This window comes from Eucalyptus grandis, chromosome 1 (assembly GCF_016545825.1).
Source record: "Eucalyptus grandis isolate ANBG69807.140 chromosome 1, ASM1654582v1, whole genome shotgun sequence".
Taxonomy (NCBI): Eukaryota; Viridiplantae; Streptophyta; class Magnoliopsida; order Myrtales; family Myrtaceae; genus Eucalyptus; species Eucalyptus grandis.
The window spans coordinates 5,080,201-5,103,231 of NC_052612.1; the positions used below are offsets into that span (position 1 = coordinate 5,080,201).

The 23,031-nt window shown below is 34.6% G+C and overlaps 1 pseudogene; it reads right to left on the reverse strand.

The window, feature by feature from the left end:
• Positions 1 to 1,341: 1,341 nt before the first annotated feature.
• Positions 1,342 to 22,505, reverse strand: LOC104452434 (annotated as a pseudogene).
• Positions 22,506 to 23,031: the final 526 nt, after the last annotated feature.

The window sequence follows — 23,031 nt, forward strand, 5'->3', positions numbered from 1 at the left end:
CTGAAAAGAGATGTCAAATTGAGAAAGCTCTTCAATATGGTAAGTTGGAATTTACTCAATCAAGCATGAGAAAGTATAATATAAATAGAGACAAGTTCTGCACTACCAACTCGTCTTCCTAAAGTTTGTGTTCAATTTGTATCATCTATCTCTTTGTCATACTCTATGCAAATTACATCAAAATTCTCTTGAACTCTCACATCGGTCTAGATCTTCTAGGTTATTTTTCATGTGCTCTTCTACTCTATTTTCCCCTTTCATATCCCTTTTTTCTCCTTAGAATACGGTATGATATAGGTAGTTTTTCCAACTCGTGCACTATGTTTTTTTTTCTATTTATTCAAATGTGTAAAAGAATTTGAAGAGTATGTATACTACATCCATTGTTCAGATCTTGGATTTTTTTTTTAATAGATGAAGCATATTTCTTCAAGTGTATCATTATTATTTTTTAATCTATATTTTCATTAGGGTATTGATGTTTGTAACAACCTATATGCTTTCTTTCTTTTTTTCCATGCAAAAGTCTTTTTTGTCACATTTTACAAATTCTACTTATAATGATAAAGAGATTGTATGAGAAGTATCAATTTCAAGGGTAACTAATTGCATTTCGAAGCCTAATTACACAATCTAATAGATCGTTGTATCCTGAAGGGTGTGGGATATTTTACTAGCAACTATATTATTTGGATCTTATAAAAAAATTTATATTTGATTGTCGAGATAGTCATACGCATAGGTTCACATTCTAAAATTTATTTCACATAATCAATTCAATGATCAATCAGTGACCTTAGTTTGTTCTCTACCAAATCTATGATTATTTCCTCACCTTTTATCTATATTATGTTTCATCAGGTGATGACAAATGATACAAATGGAAAGCATGATCCAACCATCTCCATTTGTGTTGTTTAAGATCACAGATCATCCGGATCAAATGCAATTCCAAAGCAAAAGCATAGATAAATGTGTGATATTTTTTATCGTGGAAATACTAATAATAATCTTAATAATAGAACCAGCATTTACAAAGGTTATTTTTACAATTTATCGTCTATTGTGCCATTCACTCATACATAATTTAGAAGATATACAAGATGTGAGTGTAGAACGAAGGTTTTCCCCCATAGGCAAGTAGGCCAATGGTATAAGAATTGAACCCAAAGACCTTATAGCTCTTGCCGGAATTACATAAAAACAAAGCTTCATCAAGATTTAAGGAACAAACTAGAAAACAAAAATCATGTGTTTCGCCAAGAACTAATCTATTACTAACAATTCAATTCATATAAACACAGAAATGATCTGGACTCGCAACAAATATGTACATGTTCCTCAATGTGCCTTTTTCAGGATAAATAAAAAAGGATCAACAATAATTTCTCAAAAAATTGAGTCAAAGTCACGAACATAATTTCACAACACACCTGATCCATGTCAAAAGACACTCCCAACATCTTGAAGCAAGAAATTACCGCTTGAGCTGTTCCAGATTGTCCAATTTGCTTGATTGATGGAATTCCATCACCCATACTTTAAACAAATTCAGCACTGCCTCCATCAGCACATCCAAATGTGAACTGAAAACAACAATTACTTACCATACCATGTCTACAATACAAATTTGGCATCATTAAGTCAAGAGTAAAACAGTAGAGTGTTATGATATTATAAATTAACCCAAATTCATTGCACACAAGTAAATGTTCGTCAATCAATGCAAACCCCCAGACCAAACCACAGCAACAACGAATCCTAATTCTCAAGCTATTCTAAAGAAAGCAGCATAACACATGGTGTTCCACTACAACTCAGTGCACCAAAATAGACATCAACGATGCACTTGTCCAAACTAGCAAAGAAAAAGTGAGGAGAAGTAGGAAGGGGGTGAAACCACACTATGGCATTTTAAGGACGGAAGATGTCCCCTAATAAAAAATATAAGAGTTTAACAAAAGGTAACTATAGAAAACCTAGAGGGACTCAAATTGCCACAGGTTCTAGCTCTCGTGCTTCCCGAGATAGCAATATAAAAAGCTTATTTCTCACCTAACAAAAAATAATTTTTTTTCCTCTTGTTTGTTCCCTCGAACTTCAGCAAAGATAGTGGTTCAGTGTATAAGCACCCGAACTCCTATCTCATTCCCTATTCTGGTTAAAGGGTCGCTTCACAACAAATGGCGGAGTAGTCAACCATTCAACTTGATAACCAAGCAAATGAACATGACGAGTTAAATGATAATAGGTAAAATACAACAAAGCTAACTGAGGATAGAAACTATATAAAGATAAGCTTACGGGATAGCATCAGACCTATATCAATAAGAGTAATAGCACCTAATCTGCCTTGAGGCCCCCATCGGAGCAAAAGGAATCACTTGAGTGTCAATCCGGCAAAAATGCGGTCAAAACGCTGACATGTCAATTTTCCGGCAAAGCAAATGCAAAACGGCGACGTTTTTGTCCTAACGTGGTAAAAATTAATATAAAATTAATTAAATTAAATTGAAAAATAAATTTATTTAAAACATTTAAAAATAAAAATAAAATTTTCAAATTTTCAAAAAATTTTAAAAATTTTAAAAAAAGGGAGGTGGCCCTAGCTAACCCTCCCCCACCTTCCGGCGATGGCGGGGAGGCGCGGGGCGTCGTTTGGTGCGACGTGGTAAAAAAATTAATATAAAATTATTTTAATTTAATTTAAAACTAAATTTATATAAAATATTTAAAAATAAATTTTAAAAATTTTAAAAAATTTAAAAATTTACAAAAAATTTTAAAAATAAAATTTAAAAAAGGTGGCTGAGGGCTGGAATTTTTGTAAATTTTTAAATTGTTTGTAAATTTTTAAATTTTTTGTATATTTTAAATATTTTAAATTTTAAATTTTAAATATTTTAAATAAATTCAGTTTTAAATTTAATATAATTAATTTTAAATTATATTAAAATTCAAATTATTCCAAAACGACGGCGTTTTCGCTGATTTAAGGACTCTATTTTGGCCAACACTGAAACGACGTCGTTTTGGGTGAATTCAAGTTGACTTAGCTCTCCGACGAGACACATCGGCAAGACATATTAATATTTTATTGCCACGTATGATTTCCGGCCAGCTTCGCCGGAGATGGTACTCGGGTGTCCAACTTTTCTTAAAATATAGCACTTAAGTGTACCTTTCGTAAATTATGGCACTTAAGTGTCCATTTTGCCAAGTTATGATACTTGAAAGGTTCTTTTGCCTCCATAAAATCATTAATCGAGACCCAGTCAAAAGGATGAACCATACAAGACAGAGAGTAAAGTGAGGAGCAGAGGGGAAAGAAGATGCAGAAGAATGAGGACTGAACACCTTTAGAGGATACCTAGAGAAGGCTCTTGGAAATTGCTCTGCCATAATCTCGATCGCTGCAAGAAATGCCACAACCTATCAAAAACTAGAGAATAATTAGGACAAAATAAGAAAGTGCAGAGATGGCAAATACTGAACATGGATCGTGGGTTTTGTCAGCTATTTCCCAATTTGTTGGGAAATTACTGCATATAAATTTGAATCTTCGACTGTTTAGTAAAGCCAAACCTTGTATCCTCTAGTAGTTCCCATTACAAATGGAATGCCAACATTGCAATACAGCTCATCGTTACCTTCATAATAGAAAGAATTTAATTGAACCTATCAAGTGAACAGTGACATATTGCCTCGTGGAGTATCCTGTTAAGGTTTGCAAATTTCAAAAAATTACTGGATTTCCAAACAATCAGATGATCATGTCACCCATATTTTGATGGAACTTTGAAAAACGAGACCTCTCTTTCGGCAAATGAATTTCTATCAATACTTTCTCTAAAGATGTGTTACTGTTCATTGCATCAGGCATATTCGGGTGTACACAAAAGACCAACACCGCAACGCTTTCTCTATCTAAAGATGTGTGCACCTTAATTTTTTTGCCACACACCTCTATGGTTTTTCCAACCTCTTTGGCACAGCCAAATGACATTGGGATAAGATCGAGCCCTGCAGAATCTGCCGCATTTATAACAGCCTTCCCCATTTTGCTTGAACAATTGTTCACCTGCAGCAACAGCAAACATGCAATGCATTTATCGACTAAGCCAAAAAAAAAAAAGGCTAGGAAAATATCGAAAAATTTATTGAGATGTTTCAGTAACTTATGATTAAAATTATATATAATAGAGAAACAAACGCACGTACCGAGAGAGGTAGAGATGAGGAGCATAGCTTCCAAAGTCAATCACTAATCAAAGGATTTTACCAAAAAAATGAATCTATTCATGAGGATGTCTACATAATTAATATATTGTTGTTTTTCTCTTTGGAATGTGAAAAGAAAACATTACTAGAGGAATGAGTTTTAAAAACAATGGGAAGGAAAAAAGGCATTAAGGAAAGAATTCAAATGCAAATAGAATTAAATAAATGGCAACAAAAAGAAAATTTAAGTAGCCTAAAAATAGATAATGATTAGATTGTGCTGCCACAAAATTAGTCAAATAATTAATGTATAATCATATACGTTTATGCTAACTAGGAAATGAATAGAATACAGCAAACTTGAACTGACCCAATTAGCCTTGATGAAGAAAGATTAATGCACAAAGGTATCTTATGAGGTTTATTGTTGGATATGTGTGCTAGTACATGTGTGAGCAAGTTGTCCAAAAGTAGACCTATCTAAAATCGGCAAAAGAGAGTATATGGTAAAATATCTTGTATTTCCCAGTAAAAGGCTAATGTGTATAATTTCTTGCATCTATATCCTTTTATTTTCTTCAACAATTTTATTATTGTGGGATTTCCTTCCACCAAAATTCATGAGGATAAATAATTATCTCAATATGTACCATTGACAACCATTTTATTTCCAGAAGTTTTTCCTATTCTTTGGCTAAATGAGGTAGGGTTGCATTGTTAATTAGTAAGCTATATCTCATCAATAATTGAATTGCATCTTTTTGTGTCTAAGTTGAAATTCGGAATGATCACTAAAAAATGACATCTTATGTCGCCGATGTAACAATATTGGCTTCATATACTTAAAAATAACGGACAAATTCAAATTGAGAAAATATAAAATAATTGTTAACGGCTGCCAATGAGAAAAATATATAAATAAGTAGATGAAAATTAAGTAATTCTAACGGTGTGTACGGTTAGTTAGTAACTAAGTTAAAAGATTCATCAATTGACCGTTTTAAGAAATCAAATTAACGAACTTAGATATATCACTTACCAATATGATAACAAGTACATATTTAACTTGCAAATCTCATAGTAGATTTCGAACCTTAATACCATCTACATTGGATAAGAAAATTGTTACCGTTTACAAGGAATGATATTAAAAGGTCTCGCTCTCTTTTGGTGGATTACTTTGAGAATCTATGAAAAAATTAAGATTAACCAAGATCAAACCATTCTAAATATTGTGGGAGAGGGAGAATAGTAGAACAAGAAAAGAATTAATTCAGTAAAACGAGACTATTTCAAGAATGAAATACAAATACAAATGTAAGGTGACAATTCGAATTAGGATTTCTTAGCAACTAAAAAGAGATGTCATATTGAGAAAGCTCTCCAATATGGTAAGTTGGAACTTACTCAATCAGGCATGAGGAAGGATGATATAAATAGAGATAAGTACTGCACTACCAACTTGTCTTCTTAAAGTTTGTCTTCATTTTGGTATCATCTCATCTTTTTGTCTTAGTCTATGCAAATTACATCAATATTCTCTTGAACTCTCACATCGGTCTAGATCTTCCAGGTTATTTTTCATGTGCTTCCCTGATCTTTTTTTCCCCTTCATATCCTTCTTTCTTCTTAGCATATGGTATGATATAGGTAGTTTTCAACTCATGCACTATGGTTTTTTTTTTCTCTTTATTTCAAATGTGAAAAAGAATTTGAAAAGTATGTATACTACATCCATTGTTCAGATCTTGGATGTTTTTGATAGATGAAGCATAATTCTTCAAGTGATTTTTTTTAATCTAAATTTTCATTAGGGTATCGATGTCTATATGCTTTCTCTTTTTTCGTGTCAAAGCCTTTCTCGTCGCATTTTACAAATTTTGCTTATAATGATAGAGAGATTGTATGAGAAGTATCAATTTCAAGGTAATAATTGCATTCTAAGACTAACAACACAATCTAATAGAATGTCGTATCTTGGAGGGTGTAGGATATCTTACTAGCAGTCAAATTATTTGGATGTTATAAATCCATTCATTATATTTGATTGTCGAGACAGTCATACGTATAGATTCAAATTCTAAAATTTATTTCAAATGATCAATTCAATGATCAATCAGCGACCTTAGTTCGTTCTCTAGGGAATCTATGATTATTTGCTCACATTTTTATCTAAATAAATAATTTTTTTACATGTACTTATCATTTTTTTCATGAATGGTCATTTCTTGCAGGCTAATTTCCATCAAGGTTTACTTTTGGCTGGTGCTTCTCAAATCAAGTACGTATATTCTTTTTTCCATTCCATATGGTATTGAATTTGTTTAAAAGCCTTAATAAATGGTTAGGGCTATCTGTGCTTCTATGCTTGTAAAGTTCATTTTACCAATTTCGTTTGATTATTATTAAGGTTCATTCTAGCAATTTTGCTTTGGGTGGGCAACATTGGCGAGGCCAAATGACTCTTGCTCAGATCTGGGGTGAGAGTCGCGCCCTCCCCCAAATTTGGGCTAGTAGGCCCTTGTCGAGAGCCACCAAGGCATCGCTTGGGGCCGGTGAGGGTGACCTTCGCTGGCCCTTCCCGGTGATTTTAACGGCAGCCACTAGCAAGGGCTTGGCCAAGCAGTTGGTGAATTTGTATTTTTTATATTAATTTTTTGCTCTTTATTTTTAATCTAATTTTGTATGTATTTATAATTTTTAATGCTTTTTTTTTCTTACGTGGCACTTAGTAGGCACCACGTCATTGCCATGTGTCTTAAGAAAGTAATAAAATAAGGCATGTAAGCATTTTCCGTTAGTTATAGTGGACGAAATTAACAAAATGACTTGTTTAAACCAATTTGACAAGTTTTAAGATTTTATTTCACTTTTTACAACTTTTAAGATTTAATTGCACTTTCATGACTAGTTTTAAAACTTTTAACAAATTGTCCCTAATAGTTATTCTGCAATTTCATCAAAACCTCAATGGCTTTATTGTCTATGAGTCTTATCAAAATTGTCCTTAGTGACCAATTAGAAAATTATTGCTTTATTACGATATAATGCCAACTACAATAATTTTTTTGCAGGCTATTATTAATTTGAGAATTAGGTTGGTTTGAAAAATTTTAAATCCTGTTTCCAAAATTTTCGATTTCAATCTCACTATGTGTAAGTCAATTACTTGTCTTACTCATTCTCCTATGATAAATCAACTAAAAGAATGTGTAGGCATTAAAAGAAAATTTATAGCATTTGAATTCTTTTTTCTTGTTTTATGTCTACTACGAGAGTAATTACATTACGACTTAGCCCCTCCAATACTTCAAGTAGGAATTCATCCCTCAACGAAAAAAGACTTTTCGATGCATATACTAGTAATTTGGATAGAATAAATACAACCCCTCTAGTAAATTGATTTATGTTCATATATAGTTTTTATACAAATACTAAATGGTCATTACACATCAATCATACATGGTTTAGCATTTTTTTTTCTAAGTAAAACCACCAAAAGAAGGAATTCTATGCACTTAGCGGATTGATTCACCATTTGACAACATATGCATGATTTCGTATCCATAACGTCATTAATATAAGCATAGAGAAATAATATGAAATCCGTTCATTTGCTAGAAAACATTTTATATTTTTTCTATGAGGTAATCTCATCCTTTTTTTCTCATGATTTAGTACTTTTAGAGCTATTCCGATATAATGAACAGCGTATACCACCCCCCCCACACACACACATATATATTATAATATTCTAACGAAAGAATTTTACATTTACAGGCCTCTACAATGGAACATCAAAATAACAACACAATTGACCAGAACACAGATGAACTACTTGAGCCAAGGATTTTTCCAAGAAGTGACGCACGTTCCAATGGTCACGTTACAACGGAGAACTCAGCAGGGCTACATGCCCACATACAACTGAGTATAACCAATCAATTTACTTCCGCGGCATCTAGATTGCCAGGATGGGCGAGTAGAGGGGTGAGGTGAGCTAGAGCTCATCTCGAGATGTCGTCTCCATCACCGTGGGCTTCCATTCAATTGAGAATACCAGAGGTATGTTCCAAAAAATGTAATATTTTTATCTCTGCATATTCATGTTTCATTCTAGGACTGGCGAGGTCTTATTTATAGTACTAGATTTGAAAACTCAATAATTTTCACATAATTCTCAATTTGGTTCCTGAATTAAGTATGATACTCCCATTGGAAATCTCATCAATATAATTCCATGAAAAGAGTATTTGAGATTGAGAGCTTTAAATTGAAACTGATTTTTACTACCAAATATGTGAGGCATTTCCATATACCTCATGCTCTTGATGCCAAAAGACACTCACATTGTATTAAACTTGTGATTCTCATTTCTATGTTGGATATGAACTTTTAATTTACAAGTCATATAATGATAATATGTAATTAAGTATACATTTTTAAGAATTTTATAAAAATATAGGAAACCCCATGTCATGTAGAAAAAGGAAAGTCTTATGTATTGTTGATGGATTTTTTTTTTTTTTTGGGGGCAATGATTGACCACAATCTAGTAATGTCATATTTGTTATTACCTCTTATTGTGTCTCTGCAAAGATTTGTACTTGCTTGCATGTATTTTAAATTTCCACCTAACTGGTAGTCTAAATATTTTCATGGACAATGAAAATATTTTTCATTCATTTATCTTTGTAAACAAGACATAAAATCATTTTGAAGAAAATGTTTCCTAAATTATAGCTTTTTGCGAAACAAATGGAGCATTAGTATATACATAATCTCTTTTATAGTACTACGAACTAGAAACAGTTCAACTAAACAGAGATTGCTGCTTGTGTATGACTTCAAATGCGTCATGAGTTTTGTAGTGGACACAAAAGTTTTCGAGTTTGTCACCCTAAATCTTGAGTTTTGTTGTGGACATGATTTTCAAGTTTTATCTCTCATGCTAATGTCAAAATGTCCGAATCTGTGAAATTGTTCTAATTCAGCACCGTGGGTATATATATACTCAAGCCCCTTCACTACATTTATGTGTGTTATTATGTATTTTGCATTCAAACAACTAAAAACCAATCCAAATTTGCATTGATGTAGAATTGATGTAGATGGACATTTAGTTGCGACTTTAGTTAGCCCTTGAGCGAGCAATATTTTTTATACTTGAGAAATAATTTACTCAAGGAGTGGTGACTATGAAATACTTAGGTTTTCCTCATATGATTCTGATTAAAGAATTGGTCCACCTCGGCAAACAGGGTAGAGATGTCTCCACAGGATTGAGTGAGGAAGCCATCTCTATACATCTTACGTCGCAGCAATATCAACCCCAACCCTCTACTTCAGAAGAATCCAATGTCAAAGTCGAATCTTGTTGTATTTGTCTGGTAAGAACCACTTCATTTACTCAAGAACATATTAAGATGGAAATGAAGAACAATATTGTTGTCCATAAGTAATTGTCTTAGCTAAATTCAAACTATGAGTATGCATACTAAATCGTACCTTTTAATTTGGTGGAGTATTTGCAGGATGACTACAATGTTGAAGATAAGCTTGGACAATTGGATTGTGGGCATCGCTTTCACTATAGTTGTATTGAAAAATGGCTCATGAGGAGGAACTTTTGTCCACTTTGTAAAAGGAAAGCAATAAAATTATGAATGAGGCATATTTCGTCTTTGAAGTGGTTCGTGTAATGGTTTTTGAGGAGATTGATTGAGTTTCAACTAAATTTGATATATTTAACATTGTTGAATATCCAATTTCTTTGTGTCTAACTTCAAGGAACTAAACAGAAAGCAACATGATTGCATATGCCAATAATAATGATGTCATATTAGCGCCAATAATTAATTAACTAAAATAACAAATAAATTGGTACTGAAGAAAACTGTGAAAACTAAGAAGTGAAATACTCCCATGTCTGTTTTGATAATAAGAAGATATGAACTTTGTTGATAATTATTGACAATATGACATTAACTAGAATAAAAGCCAATCGATTTCCAAGTTACAAAGACCATCCGTCAAGATATTTCGGATAATGAATGCAATTAAAACCTTTTATATGTGGTGGGAGATTTAAATTATATAAGCAAAATTAAAATTAGACTATGTAAGAGACCTTGATAAAATGGGAATATATATGTGGTGATCAGATTGGGCAGAGATATATTAGTTAAATCGGAAAATCAACTTTCATCCGCCGCAACATCAGGTGTCTGCGGTTTTCCATTGTATGCGACTGCAGCCATAGATGATGTCTAGGCCACACGCTGCACAGAAGGCTTTTTGGAACATGAATTCAGGACATTAAGAGCTCCCTTCGCAGCAGATCAAATAATTCTGCCTGCGGATCCTCGACATCATGATAAAAGGGCGAGGCAGTGTGGAAAAACGCCAGCACAACCCTCAGCAATAGGATCAAAGGAACCCTCTTCCAGCAGGTTGGCTTTGAACAGTTGAAGTCCGTCTTTCTCTCCATTAAGTCCAAGCAGATGTTCAGTCTTTTTTGGATCATTCGGATCGTGGATGGAGGCCTTGATGGTGTAGCCGCGCTGCAGGAGGAGCTTGACGAGCCACAAGGCGATGTAACCGGATGCTCCGGTCACGCACGACCTTCATGGCACCAACCGCTGCGCTCATTCTCATCTTCTCCGTTTCGCCTTCTTCATCCTTCTCCTTCTTCGTTTCGAAAAGGTAGCTGTCGCTCTGCCCAGAGGGAGAGATCTCTCCTTTTACCTTGGCCGAGCTTCCTTCACTCCTCCTATCTCTGGTTCTCTCACCTCCTGGTTCTCTCCATAGCCGAAGTTCTGCAGCTCCCTCCTCCTCTCTCTGGAAGCTCTCTGCAATTTGTTCTCTTCCATGGCCAACGATTTCCCAAAAACCCCCCAAAAAGATTATTGGGAGCGTGCGTGAGAGAAGTCAAGGGAGTAAGGCCTCAGGTTGTTTAAGTATTGTTGGGCTTCTTTAAGAAAATAAGAAGCAAGAAAAACAAATGGGCTCATCTGACCCAAAAACCTATTATTTCAAAAGAAAAATGGGCCAGCCCCCTACCCGAATTTGTTGTTATTATTATATTTTTTATTTTTATTTTATTTTTTTATTTTATTTTATCATTTTCGTTCATTTCATTTTTTTTTTTTTTTTATTTTCATCTTTTTAAATGTTTTCTTATATTTTTTAAAGAAAAATATTTAAAAGTTGATAAAAAATTGATTGTCAATAAAGGGCCATTTATTTTTAGTAGTGCCTTTCTGGGATTCTAAGGGATGTAGAAGCAATAGGTAATTACGGATTCATCAATTCGCAAACAAGCACTAAGACAACACCCTCTCATATGCACAATAATAGAGAGCAATCACTTTTGCTTAATTACATGAAACATGACAAAAAGCTACGTAATACATAGGATTAATCAAATAAGTACCTTGTTAGCCCTAAGCGATACCAGAAAACTCAATAGTTACATTAAGTAGCAAAGCATTCATAAAATAAATAAACACCTACTATAACGCAAAAAGGGCATAAAAACATAAAAGTGCTATGAAACACAATAATAGAGAGCAATCACTTTTGCTTAATTACATGAAACATGACAAAAAGCTACGTAATACATAGGATTAATCAAATAAGTACCTTGTTAGCCCTAAGCGATACCGGAAAACTCAATAGTTACATTAAGTAGCAAAGCATTCATAAAATAAATAAACACCTACTATAACGCAAAAAGGGCATAAAAACATAAAAGTGCTATGAAACACCCCTAAACAATGGAATTCAAGGTCCAAAACATAGTGTTTGATTAAAGAGTCGCTTCATTATGTGAGAACAATGAGATAAAACAAGAATCGTGACAAATTTCGTCTCTACTTAATTTTTAAGACAAATCTAGGCTAATTTGAATATAACTACCACTTGTTATACTCTCGTTTTTGCTAACACCATTGCCGAATGCCTATCTTGATCAAGATTGGCTTGGTAAGTTGGATTACGGCCATTGATTTTGCGACTGCTACATTGCGAAATGGCTCAAGGTGAAGATTATTATCCAATTTGCAAAGTGGCAGCAACAACACTAGCAATATGAACAAGAGAGATATCAAACTTCAAAGAATTTCACATATGAAAAATTTTGAATTTGTGAGGAGATCAATTGACCCTTTTTCTGTGCTTAGACAATCTAATTTGTAATTGACAACGTTTCTATTTCCCCTCTCATCTTATTCGTTGTGAAACCAACGCTTGTTTATAGTCTTTGACATCATGACCATCTCTCTTTTAACAAGTGGTTATGCATTTTCCATGGAGAACTTCCATTTTGAACCATTGTGGGCCTTCAAGTTTAAACATCAAACTTCATTAATGAGAAAAGCATGACATTTCCATAGGGCTCCCATGTCCATGGAGAACTTCCATTTTGAACCATTGTGGGCCTTCAAGTTTAAACATCAAACTTCATTAATGAGAAAAGCAAGACATTTCCATAAGGCTCCCATGTCACAAGCTCGAACAGTACAGTAGTTGCCAACGATGCTAAGTATAAGAGAGTCGCTAGAAAATTACAAAACTACTCTACTTTGCATCCTCTGATTTTAAGGCGCGTGCTTCGCATTGCAAATAATCAAAATCCTACACATCCCAAAGAGAAGTTGCAGCTGCTCTTAATGATCCATTTCCAGTACAAGTTTTGCAATTTTCACTACTCTATTATGTGAAGCAACGATGAATATGAAGACATTCTAAAAGCCAGTCCTAAATTGGAAATGCAACATCTGCCAAACAAATACTGATAATGATTATCACTACATGTAAACTTGAATCTTCGACTGCTTAGTAAAGCCAATCCCTATCTCCTCCAGTACTTCCCATTACAAATGGAACTCCAACATTGCAATACAGCTCAGCATTACCTTCATGATAGAGAGAATTTAACTAAACTTATCAAGCAAACAGTGACATATTGCCTCGTGCAGTATCCTGTTAAGGTTTGCAGATTTTAATAAATTACTGGATTTCCAAACAATCAGATGATCCTCCCAGCCCTATTTCAATGGAACTTTGAAAAACGAGACCTCTCTTTCAACAAATGAATTTCCATCAATACTTTCCCAAAGGATGTGTTACTTACTGTTCATTGCAACAGGCACGGTGTAGTCGACCATGATCATATTCGAGTGTTCACAAGAGACCAATGCCACAATGCTTTCTCTATCTAAAGGTCCGTGCACCGTAATCTCTTTGCCACATACCTCTACGGTTTTTCCAGCCTCTCTGGCACAGCCAAACGGCATGGGGATAAGATTGAGTCCTGGAGAATCCGTTGCATTTATAACAGCCTTCCCCATTTTGCTTGAACAACTATTCGCCTGCAACAACAACAAACATGCAATGCATCAAAAAAGAGGTAGAGATGAGGAACATAGCGAAATATAGCTTCCAAAGTCAATCACTAATCAAAGGATTTTCCCAAAAAAAAAATGATGAATCTATACATAAGGATGCCTACGTAATTATTATATTGTTGTTTTACACTTTGTAATGCGAAAATAAAATTACTAAAGGAATGATTTTTAAATACAACGGGAGGGAAAAAGACATTAAGGAAAGAATTCAAATAGAAATAGAATTAAATAAATGGCAACAAAAAGAAAATTCAAGTGCCCTAAAAATAGATAAAGACTAGATTTTGCTGCCACTAAATTAGTCAAATAATTAATGTATAATCATATAAGTTTATAGCTAATTAGGGAAATGAATAGAATACAGCAAACCTAAACTAATCCAATTAGCCTTGATGAAGAAAAATGAATCCACAAAGATATGTTATGATGTTTATTGTTGATATGTGTGTTGGTGCGTGTGTGAGCAAGTTGTCCCAAAGTAGACCTGTCTAAAATGGACAAAAGAGAGTTTATGGTAAAATATCTTTTGTCTTTCCCAAGAAATGATCAATGTGTAAATTTCTTGCATTCATACACTTTTATTTTCTTCAACAATTTTATTATTGTGGGATTTCCTTCCACCAATATTCATGAGGATAAATAATCATCTTCATACGAATCATTGGCAACCATTTTATTTTCAGAAGTTTTTCCTATTCTTCCGCTAAATGAAGTAGAGTTGCATTTTTATTTAGTAAGCTATATCTCATCAATAATTGAATTGCAATTTTTTTGTGTCTAAGTTGAAATTTGGAATGATCACTAAAAAAATGACATCTTATGTCGCTAATGTAACAATATCGGCTTCATATACTTAACAATAACGAACAAATTCAAATTGAGAAAATATAAAAAAAAAACCGTTAACATTTGCTAACAAGAAAATTATGTAAATAAGTAGATGAAAATTAGGTAATTCTAACGGTATGTAAGGTCAATTAGTACCTAAGTTAACAAATCAATCAATTGACCATTTTAAGAAATCAAATTAACGAACTTAGATATGCCACTTACCAATATGATAACAAGTACATATTTAACTTACAAATCTCATACTAGATTCCGGACCTTAGTACCGTCTACAACGGATAAGAAATTTTTTACCGTTTACAAGGAATGAGATTAAAAGGTCTTGTGCTCTTTTGGTGGATTACTTGGAGAATTTATGAAAAAAATTAAGATTAACTAAGATCAAACCATTTTAAATATTGTGGGAGAGGGAGAATAGTAGACCAAGAAAATAATTAATTCAATAAAACAAGACTAGTTTGAGAATGAAATACAAATACAAATGTAAGATGATAATTCAAATTAGCATTCCTTGGCAACTAAAATGAGATGTCAAATTGAGAAAGCTCTCCAATATGGTAAGTTGGAATTTACTCAATCAGGCATGAGGAAGGATAATATAAATAGAGGTAAGTTATGCACTACCAACTTGTCTTCTTAAAGTTTGTCTTCACTTTGTTATCATCTCATCTCTGTCTTAGTCTATGCAAATTGCATCAAAATTCCCTTGAACTCTCACATCGGTCTAGATCTTGCAGGTTATTTTTCATTGGCTCTCTTGATCTTTTTTTCCCTTTCATATCCCTTTTTTTCACCTTAGCATATGGTATGATACAGGTAGTTTTTCACTTTCACACTATAGTTTTTTTTCTCTTTACTTCAAATGTGAAAAAGAATTTAAAGAGCTTGTATACTACATCCATTGTTCAAATCTTGGATAGTTTTGATAGGTGAAGCATATTTCTTTTAGTGATTTTTTTTATTTTATAATATATATTTTCATTAGGGTATCAATGTCTATATGCTTTCTCTTTTTTCGTGTCAAAGTCTTTTTTGTCGCATTTTACAAATTTTGCTTATAATGATGGAGAGATTGTATGAGAAGTATCATCAATTTCAAGGGTAAATAATTGCATTTTGAAGACTAACAACACCATCTAATAGATCGTTGTATCTTGGAGGGTGTAGGATATTTTACTAGCAACTAAATTATTTGGATGTTATAAACCTATTTATTATATTTGATTGTATTTGATTGTCAAGACAATCATATGCATAGATTCAAATTCTAAAATTTATTTCACATGATCAATTCAATGATCAATTGTTGACCTTAGTTCGTTCTCTAGAGAATCGATGATTATTTACTCACCTTTTATTTATAAAATAATTTTTTACATGTATTTATCATTTTTTTCATGAATGGCCATTTCTTGCAGGGTAATTTCCGTCAAGGTTTACTTTTGGCTAGTGCTTCTCAAATCAAGTACGTATATTATCTTCTTCTTCTTTTTTCCATTCCATATGCTATCGAATTTGTTTGAAAGCCTTAATAAATGGTTAGGGATGTTTGTGCTTCTATGCTTGTAAAGTTCATTCTAGCCATTTCATTTTAAAATTATTAAGGTTCACTCTAGCCATCTTTCTTGGGGTGGGTGACCTTAGGTGAGGCCCAATGACCCTCGCTTAGATATGGGGCGAAGGTTGTGCCCTCCCCTAGATTTGGGCTAGCAGGCCCTTGCCGAGAGCCACCAAGGCATCACCTGGGACCAACAAGGGTGATCTTCACTGGCCCTTCCAGTGGTTTTGGCGGCGGCCACTAGCAAGGGCTTCGCCAAGCCGTGGCTGTGGGTGTGTTTCTTTTCTTTTTTTAATTACTTTTTTTATCTAATTTTTTTTTTGTATTTGTAATTTTTTAATGTTTTTTTGTGACATGGCGCTTGGTAGGCTCCACGTCATTGCCATGTGTCTCGAGAAAGTAATAAAATAAGGCAAGTCAGCATTTTCATTAGTTGAAGTGAAAGAAATCAAGAAATGACTTTATTAGACCAATTTCACAAGTTTTAAGATTTTATTACTCTTTTTATAACTTTCAAAACTTAATTGCACTTTCATGACTAATTCTAAAACTTTTAGCGAACTTATCCCTAATATTTATTCTACAATTTCATCAAAACCTTGATGATTTTATTGCTTATGAGTCTTATCAAAATTGTCCTTAGCGACCAATTAGAAAATTATAGCTTTATTGCGATATAAGGTCAACCACAATAATTTTTTTGCGGGCTATTATAAATATGACAATTAGGTTGGTTTGAAAATTTTTAAATCCCATTTCTAAGATTTTCAATTTCAATCTCCCTATGGGTAAGTGAGTTACTTGTCTTACTTACTCATTCTCCTATGATAAATCAACTAAAAGAATGTGTAGGCATTGAAAGAAAATTTATAGCATTTGAATTCTTTTTCTTGTTTTATGTCTACTACGAGAGCAATTACATTACAACTTAGCCCCTCCAATACTTTGAATAGGAATTCATCCCTCGACGAAAAAAGACTTTTTCGATGCATATCCTACTAATTTGGATAGAATACATACAACCCCTCTAGTAAATTGATTTATGTTCATATATAGTTTTTAAAAAAATACTAAATGGTCATTACACATCGATCATACATGGTTTCACATTTTTTTTCTAAGTAAAATCACCAAAATAAGGGATTCTATGCACTTAATGGATTGATTCACCATTTGACAACAAATGCATGTCCATAACCTCATTAATATAAGCATAGAGAAATAATATGAAATCCGTTCATTTGCTAGAAAATATATTTTTTTTTTTATGTGAGGCAATCTCGTCATTTTTTCTCATGATTTACTTCATAATATATCGTCAAGAAACATATTAGGTTCACATCTTTAGAGCTATTCCAGTATAATGAACAGCGTATACCCACACACACATATAAATACAAATATTTTTATTATAATATTCTAACGAAAGAATTTTACATTTACAGGCCTCTACAATGGAACACCGAAATAACAACACTATTAACCAAAACACAGATGAACTACTTGAGCCGAACATTTCTCCGGGAAGTGGCGCACTTTCCAATGGCCAGGTTACAACGGAGAACTCGGTCGGGCTACATGGCCAAATACAAATGAGTATAACCAATCAATTTACTTCTGCGGCATCTAGATTGCCAGGATGGGCGAGTAGAGGGGTGAGGCGAGCTAGAGCTCATCCGGATATGTCATCTCCATCACCATGGGCTGCCATCCAATTGAGAATACACGAGGTATGTTCCAAAAAATGTAATAATATTATCTCTGTGTATTCATGTTTCATTCTGGGACTGGCAAGGTCTTATTTATAGTACTAGATTTAAAAACTCAATAATTTTCGCATAATTCTCAATTCAGTTCCCTGAATTAAGTATGATAATCCCATTGGAAATCTCATCAATATAATTCCATGAAAAGAGTATTTAAGATTGAGAGCTTTGAATTGAAACTGATTTTTACTACCAATTATGTGAGGCATTTCCATATACTTCATGCTCTTGATGCCAAAAGACACTCACATTGTATTAAACTTGTGATTCTCATTTCTATGTTGGAAGCCATATCATGATAATATGTATTTAAGTATACCTTTTTAAGAATTTTATAAAATATATGAAGCCCCGTGTCATGTAGAAAAAGGAATGTCTTATGTAGTGTTGATGGATTTTTTTATTTTTTTTACAATGATTGACCACAATCTAGTAATGTCATAATTGTCATTACCTTTTATTGTGTCTCCACAAAGATTTATACTTACTTGCATGCATTTTAAATTTCCACCTAACTGATAGTCTAAATATATTCATGGACAATGAAAATATTTTTCATTCATTTATCTTTGTAAACAAGACATGCAATCATTTTGAAGAAATTGTTTCCTAAATTATAGCTTTTTGCAAAACAAATGGAGCATTAGTATATACATAATCTCTTTTATAGTACTGTGAACTAGGAAAAGTTCAACTAAATAGAGAATGCTGCGTGTATGGCTTCAAACATTAGCAGTGGCGTCATGAGTTTTGTAGTGGACATAGAAGTTTTCGAGTAATAATATTTGTCACCCTAAATCTTGAGTTTTGTTGTGGACATGATTTTCAAGTTTTATCTCTCATGCTAATGTCGAAATATCTGAATCTGTGAAATTGCTGTAATTTAGCTCCGTGAGTATATATATGCTCAAGCTCCTTCACTACATTTATGTGTGTTATTATTATTTTACATTCAATCAACTAAAAACCAATCCAAATGTGCATTGATGTAGAATTGATGTAGAGGGACATCTAGTTGTGACTTTAGTTAGCCCTCAAGCGAGTAATATTTTAGATACTTGAGAAATAATTTACTCAAGGAGTGGTGACTATGAAATACTTAGGTTTTCCTCATATGCTTCTGATTAAGAATTGGTCCATCTCGACAAATAGGATAGAGATGTCTCCACAGGATTGAGTGAGGAAGCCATCTCTGTACATCTCAGGTCGCAGCAATATCAACCCCAACCCTCTACTTCAAAAGAATCCAATGTCAAAGCCGAATCTTGTTGTATCTGTTTGGTAAGAACCACTTCATTTACTCAAGAACATATTAAGATAGAAATGAAGAACAATATTGTTGTCCATAAGTAATTGTCTTAGCTAAATTTAAACTATGAGTATACATACTAAATTGTACCTTTTATTTTGGTGGAGTATTTGCAGGATGACTACAATGTTGAAGATAAGCTTGGACAATTGGATTGTGGGCATCGCTTTCACTATGGTTGTATTGAAAAATGGCTCATGAGGAGGAACGTTTGTCCACTTTGTAAAAGGAAAGCAATAAAATTATGAATGAGGCATATTTCGTCTTTGAAATGGTTCATGTAATGGTTTTTGAGGAGATTGATTGAGTTTCAACTAAATTTGATATATTTTACATTGTTGAATATCTAATTTCTTTGTATCTAACTTCAAGGAACTAAATAGAAAGCACCATGATTGCATACGCCAATAATAATGACATAATATTAGCGCCAATAATAATTAACTAAAATAACAAATAAATTGGTATTGAAGAAAACTATGAAAACTAAGAAGTGAAATACTCCCATGTCTGTTTTGACAATAAGAAGATATGAACTTTGTGATAATTAATGACAATATGACATTAACTAGAATAAAAGCCAATCGATTTCCGAGTTACAAACACCAACCATCAAGATATTTCAAATAATGAATGCGATTAAAACCTTTTATATGTGGTGGGAGATTTAAATTATATAAGTGAAATTAAAATTAGACTATGTAAGAGACCTTGATGATGAAATGGGGAGATATATGTGGTGATGAAATTGGGCAAAGATATATTAGTTAAATTGGTGATAAATACTTTCTCTCACTTAAAGAAACAAATTACAGGAAAAGTATCAAAAAAAGGTATAAACCTTTGTATTTGGGTCAATTTAATTTTAAACATTTTATTAGTGCAAATTTACTCCTATACCTTTTGATTTAATATCAATTTAGTCATTCGACTAATTTTAGCTGTATTTTTCGACTAGGTGCTAGTCGGCCAACATGGCATGGCCAATGCTAACTTGGACAACTTTTAATAATATATATTTTTTATTTTTTTATTTTAATTTTCTTTTAATTTTTCCTTTTCCTTTTATTTTTTATTTTTTCCTCCCAACCGTAATCGAACCTCAGCGATTAGCTAGAGGCGATAGTCGACGAGGTCGAGGTCGACCTCACCGGCCTCTAGCGAGCCTCACTGGCCACTGGTGAGGCTTGAGGTCACAACTATGAGGGCTCAAGCCCTCGCAAGTGGCTGAGCGAGGCTCGACCTCACCGAATCTAGCAAGGTCGGGCCTCACCCATCATTGGTGAGGGCAAGCCTTGCCAGCCTAGCGTTGGGCCGCCTTTGCAGCCTAAACAACCTCGAGCTAGCCTCACCAAAGGCTGGACAAGGCTTGACCTCATCAAATCTAGCGAGGTCAAACCTTGCCCATGGTCGGCAAGGCTTTACCCTCGCCAACCCAGCACGAGGCCACCCTTGTGGCTTGGGCAGCCTTGAGCTAGCCTCACTAAAGGCTAGGCAAGGCTTGAACTTGCAGAATCTGGCGAGGTTGAGACTTGCCCATGGCCAACAAGGGTCAAGCCTTGCTAGCCTAGTGCAAGGCCACCCTTGTGGCCTCAAGCTAGCTCTCACTAAAGGCTAGGCAAGGCTTGACCTTACAGAATCTAGCGAGGTCAAGCCTTGCCCATGGACTAGCAAGGGTCGAGCCTTGGTAGCCTAATGCGAGGCCACCCTTGCGACCTCAAACTAGCCTTGCCAAAGGTTGGGCGAGGCTCGAACTTGCTGAATCTAGTGAGGTCGAGCCTCGTCCATGGCCGACAAGGGTCAAGCCTTGCCAACCTAGTGCGAGGCCATCCTTGCGGCCTAAGCGGCCACAAACTGCCTCGTTAAAGGCTGGGTGAGGCTCAACTTAGCCGAATCTCGCAAGGTCAAGCCTCACCCATGGCCCGCAAAGCTTGACCGTCGCCGCCTAGTGCGAGCAACCCTTGCAACCTCCGGTGAGGGCTTGAGCCTCATTAGGCATTGCCTTAGCCAATCATTGAGGTCCGACGATCGGTTGGAGAAATGGGAAGAGAAGAAAAAGAAAAAGAAAAGGAAATGAAAAAAATAAAAATAAAAAATCGAAAAATGTTAAAATATTATTAAAAATTATCCACGTCAATATCGATTGTGCCACATCAACTAACCGATGCTCAGTCAGCAAAATGAGTTCAAAATTAGCCGGAAATGACTATTTGGCACCAAGTGAAAATTTTACAACTAAATTCGTACACAGTGAAAAGATTTATGACTAAATTGACACAAATAAAATGTTTATGATTAAATTGGCAAAAATACAAAAGGTTTAGAACTTTTTTTTTAACATTTTTCCCCACAAATTACATTAATAACATCAAACTCTTTTTTTATGGTTGTTACAAAGGGCCATCTCTTTTAAGCAAAGCCTTTTTGGGGATCCTAAGTAATTCGATTGACTATAGGTGTTGACACCTAAATTTTGGCGACCTGTTTAGTCATTTATCGTGTTAAAAAATCAATGATTAATTTTAACCCCTACAAAAAATAATTAATTAATTGATTGCATAGCATATAATTTTAGATGCATTTATTTATTATTATTGCATTTGCATTAGGCTGGTGACGAATGGGTTGGAATTGGTGGTTCCAAGCTTTAAATTGACAAACCGGACTAAGCCCATGAACCGAGCAAATTTGCCCAAGCCTATTTTTTAATGATCCAAAATTATCTCGTGAAAAATAGAGATTTGAAATTTTTCCAGGATATGTTGGATTTTTTTAAATATCTTTGGATAGGGCAAGTGTGACAAAAATATTGTGAGCTCAACTTTGCAGGATTTGAAATTTGAGAAAAAATCCTTTTGCAATCCTGAATCATATTAAAAACAAATATTGCGTTCGGAAAAGAAATCTTCGTGGATATTGATTTGAACAAATCAAACCCCTAATATGTGGCCTATATAAAGGTTAAACACGTAGGGTTTTGGTGACTTTTCTCGAGTTTTAGGTAAAAAGTTCAACACAAAGGAAAAAAATTCTTTTATGGTTTTCTTTTGGGGAAGGGGTCAAAGTCGGCCACTCCTTTTGCTAAAAAACAAGGACAACAGAGAGAAAGAGAGAGGGGATGTGAGAGTGACAGGGAGAGAGAGAAAAACCAAAAGAAAAGGGAAAAAGCAAGAACAAAAGTAGAGAGAAGAACAGGTCTTCTTCTTCATGGCTGTTCGACCTCCCACGTACACAGGTTCCACCACCGCTGCTGTTCGTTCACCCCGCGCTGACCACCACACCAGCACCGCCACACCAGCACCGCCGCTCATCGCTTCGCTAGTCGTCGCCCTCAACTTGCAACTATCAGGCTCCTTTCCGCAGTCGTCGCGCATCTGAGCCTCGCTTGCCATCTCTGAGTGCTGACCGCATGCCTACTTTGCCGTGACTCCTCTGCATGAGCGCCTACCTCTCTACTCGAGTTGTGAAGCCGTTCAAGCTCGTGCCGGAGCCACCCCTCACTCGCGACTAGTTGCAGCGACCCTCGATGCCAGAATCTGTCACTAGGCTTTCCTTGCTGCACCACCGCTGTCCTGCAACGTCTGCCATTGAACCGGTCTACACGCCTCCGCCTCTACTCCAACGCCCAGCAGCCCTCACCAGTCATTGCTGATCCACCCCTAACGCCGCTGCAGCCCCTGTTCTGCTCACAAGTAGTCTGTTGGGATATAATATGCGAAAACGATAAGATCTTGTAATTTACGTCAACATGAAATCGCCAGAGAAATAAACAAGAAATAATAATGACACAATAAATTTATGTGGTTCAGTCCGAGTATCGATACCTACATCCACGATGAGAGCCAGTAGCAAATAATCCACTATAATCGAAGAATCAGAGTTTACAATCAGTTACATGCTCAAGTGTTTCCCACACCT